Here is a 4592-nt window from a genome sequence, read left to right on the forward strand (position 1 = left end):
ATGTCCCAAAGACGAAGATACCGCTCGAGCCCTTCCTCGGCCACGTTCACGGCCTCTTCCACGAGTAGCTCTTGTACTCATATCGTATTATCTGTTTACGAATTTTATGCATTAACTAAGTATTCCAGTGATTATTACAGATGTTTTATGAATCAGACAGTAGTTCAGAGTTTGTTTTCGCAGAATCGAAGTCTAGCTACAATTTCAGTCTCTTATCAGATTTTCCTATGGTTTCAGTATCATCCTATCTAGAGTATCATAGCAAGATTTTAGTACAGACAGATAAGTCAGAAAAATATTCAGAAGAGTTCAGAGTAATACTTACAAGCTTGGGCCGGAGATTCGAAATGCCACCTTCTAAAGATCTAAAATTAGAAAACTGCGTTTTTCGTAATCTTTATAAAATTTTTGTTTTCGAAGATCTAAATTTTGTAAACCCATTCCACAGCCGAGTTGTTGTAACCTAGGCTCTGATACCACTAAATGTAGCACCCCAAACCCGGCCCAAAAGTTATGGCCGAATCCGGCATGCCACATCAAAAATGTTAAAAAAATTTCCATTCTAAGTCCAGAAAATCGTACTTGATGTTCAAAAGATTAATTCATTAAGGGTTAAGGTGAATGGAAGCTGTGCACCAGGTGAAACCAGAAAAGAGGTGGTGAGTCCATCGGACTGCTTAAGTACCAAGCTCACTTCGGATCCAATCCTAGACATGCATACCGCTATTGCCACACCTTAACGTCATGGATATTTCTAGGAAACCGATTTGATTAAGTCATTTTTAAGAAAAGTGATTAATTTTGGAAAATACTTTCATTGCGGAAGCTTTGCTTGTTGTCGTGTTATTTTGAAATCAATTGTTGTTTTTGAAAACGCGCCCTAAAGCTATCCAATTTCAACAGTTAAAATAAGTATTACCTATCTTAGTAATACATATTAAAACCATCAAAAATAAATAAGCGGCCTTATTACATTTAAAAGCCCAAAACCTCAAACGTAATTAAAAGGATGTCCAGTTCACCAGAAGAAAATCAAACTTTCAGAACGGGTGGCCACTCCGAATTCCCTCACAGCTCCAAGCCCACTATGGTTGGGGATTACCTGCGTGGATGAAAATAAAAGGGATGAGTTTGGGGAAACTCAGTGTGTAAAATAACCCAACCATAGTCTAAATCAGCTCAACCCACAGAAATAGAATAAGTTGGCCTTAGCCCAGAACAGAATTCAGAATAAAGCCCATAGGCCCATAATGAACGTAAGATATTACATGTTTATGCGAAACCCAACCATATCCAACCGTATACACCCCATACCAACCTTACACCGTGTGGGGAGACAACTCGACCCACCCCAACCGCTACACACCACGAATATGCAGCATGGTGCAGAAGCGAATAATGTGACAGAGTCACCAGATCTGAATAATCGTGGCGAGCCACCAGAACATATATATGTGGCAGAGCCACCAGATCAGATATTTGTGGCATAGCCACCAGAACAGATATATGTGGCAGAGCCACCAGATCAGATAATTGTGGCATAGCCACCAAGACGCTTCCTCCATAATATAACCCATGTCCCCATGCAACAGATATATATAATCATGGCATACATCATACAGAATCAAATCGCCATGCTTTTCAGTCAAAATTAACCCTACGGGTATAACAGTAATTTTGCACCTAGGGGTATAATGATAATTTTCCATACATAGGGTATTATAGTAATTTAGCTACTTTTAGGGTTTTCATGCATATCCTAACTATTTACGTACTATCGAACACTTACAAGATACTTACGAATTGGGCCGTTGGCCCATGAACCCGATCTTTGGCCCATTAAGCCCAAATTATCAAAATGTACGAAATCGTATGCGTCTGCAGTTTATTACTTTAGATTACCAAATATACAAACCCAACTATCTTACGAGCATTAGACATCAAGAAATTCCCAAAATACCGACTTTTCGGCATTTCGACTTTTCGCTTTTGCCAATCTAGTCTATGAGAGGGTGTCGATTTACACACATTTGCGACGATATCTTGACGAGATCCACACACGAACCGCCTACAATTGGATTACTAACACGTTAATCTAACTATTCAAATACAAACTACGTATTAACCCCTTACAATATTCGGCCAACCGCACCTACAGATCATAGTAAGCTTATAAGAAATCAATAAGCAACTCATTAACAAATTTTTGTCAATGTTTACCACATAATCATAATTTCACTGCAAGTTGTCTTCCTGAGCAACAGTCACTAAATTATTTATAACTGGAGCTACGAAACTCCAAATCAAGTGCCGTTAATTTTCCCTGAAAATAAACTCATATATCTTTTATCCATAAAAATTTCAGAATTTTTGGTATGGCCAATCAATACCAGATTTTTCTTAAAGTTTCCCATGTTTCACTGTTTGACTAATCTGACCACTCTTCATTACAAATCAAATTTCTCATTGTACAAAATTCAAAATATGTTCTTGTTTATTTCATTAGAAACTAGACTCAATAAGTTTTAATTACATAATTTATTCAGCTTCTAATTCATCTCCCACAATTTATGGTGATTTTCCAAAGTCATGTTACTGCTGCTGCCCCAAGCAGATTTATTACCAAATCACTCTTTCACACATACCTTGCATGCATGTTATTTAAACATGTATATCACCAATCAATCATCACATATCTATGATTTTACTTAAGTATAATCTCTATTTCATCATTTTAAAGCACAACATGTTAGCTGATTTTTCCCTTTAACATCTAAGGCACATGCATGCTCATTTGTTTGGCTCAACTTCACCTATCTTCCATTTTTCATCAAAAGAACATGAAACAACAACCATTTCCTTCATTTTAATTCATGACTAAATGCTCACAACACAACTAAAAATCAAAATATACTTCAAGAGTTAAGGTAGAATCAAGAAGAACTCATGAACCTCAAAATAGAAGCAAGGTACCAAGAACTTACCTTCAATTTTCCTCCTCCTAATGACCGAATACTCAAGAGCTTTCTCCTCTCCTTTCTCTTCTCTAACTTTCAGCTATGATGAACAAAGATGGACAAAACTTTGTTCTTTTCACCCCTTTTCTTTTAATAAAACTTCATATTTCATCCATTTAATTCTTTAATACAAAAGACATGAAATTCTTATCATGAAACATTTACCTAACCCATTATCATGAAACATTTACCTAACCCATTATCATGAAACATTTACCTAACCTATTATCATGGAACATTTACCTAACCTATTATCATGGAACATTTACCTAACCTATTATCAATTTGTATCAATTTGTACCATAAATTATGGATATCAAGTGTACATTTTGTCTACAACAACATGATGGCTGGCCACTTTATGTAAAATGGGAGGTTTGTCATGCAAATCCTCCTATTTTGCACTCCTATTTATTTGGCCACTTCAATTTAGCCTATAGCATTTTCAAACATTTTCACATAGGTCCTATTTCATAATTTCACCCCCTTTTTCTTATGGAACAAAAATTAACTAAAATTGTCGGGTTCTATCTTAAGTTTGGGCTTTCTAGAGGCCCACTAACATAATTAAACCTATGCCAACATTCACAGAATTCCCGAAAATTGGGGCGTTACAGGGACATCGGCATCGTATTTGATTCGTGTAAGACCCTGTCTAGGACAGTGGCATCGGTATGAGAGAGCATGTAAGACCACATCTGGGACGTTGGCATTGTTCGATATATGTGATTATCCGAGTATCCTATTTGATCCCTAATGGTTCAACGGGCAATATCAAGATAAGATTGAAGTGAAATCGAGCTAAAATGTCAGGTATGTGCTAAGTTAAATGACTTAAAAGACAAGGTAAGTATATATTTGATATGAACAAATGAAAAATGCATTATGAAAGTGAGAATTATATATGTTTATGAACTTATGTGCATTCGGTCAAGTTAATATAATTACATATCGTTCATGTAATGGTATATGAGTTTTAAGCATGAAAAATGTGTATTTGATTATAGATTACTTAATTCAGTCTAGTTGATTCAATACTAATGTTCATTTAATGATTTATTTGGTTATGACTTACTAAGCTACAATAGCTTACTGTGTGTGTTCTTGTTTACCTCTATTTTATAGATTTTGGATTCAAGTTACGAGCTTGGGGATCGTCAGCAAAGTCTATCACACTATCAACTGTCTTTGGTATTTTTATAAGTGAATTTTTGAATCAATGGCATGTATAGGCTGGATTATGTTTTTGAAATGTTGGATTTTGGGTTCATGTATAATTTAAGCCATGTGAAAATGGCTTAACTTCTATGCTTGAATTTGGTTATGTTTGATTATGGTTTAAGCTCATTTTAGTTATAATGTTATGTGTCATGGATGAAAGGTACTTGTGATATGTATTTTATACATTGAAAATGGTTGATAATTTTGGATGTATATGTATTTGGTCGACTAGTCTATGGTATATGCATTAGTGATAATATATGTGAATTCAGTTGTTGAGCTTTGATAAGTAACACAAATAGTTTATAATTAGCATCAATTATGGTAAGTTTGAAATATGATATGTATTATCTT

General features: G+C 35.2%; 1 long non-coding RNA gene across 1 annotated transcript; it reads right to left on the bottom strand.

Annotated features, from left to right (window-relative positions):
* Positions 1-953: 953 nt before the first annotated feature.
* LOC128293700 (uncharacterized) lies at positions 954-3100 on the bottom strand. Its single transcript, XR_008283877.1, has 2 exons — positions 2985-3100; positions 954-1102 (listed from the first exon to the last, which is right to left on the bottom strand). It is a non-coding gene; the product is annotated as an uncharacterized LOC128293700 (long non-coding RNA).
* Positions 3101-4592: the final 1492 nt, after the last annotated feature.

This window comes from Gossypium arboreum, chromosome 6, assembly GCF_025698485.1.
Source record: "Gossypium arboreum isolate Shixiya-1 chromosome 6, ASM2569848v2, whole genome shotgun sequence".
NCBI lineage: Eukaryota > Viridiplantae > Streptophyta > Magnoliopsida > Malvales > Malvaceae > Gossypium > Gossypium arboreum.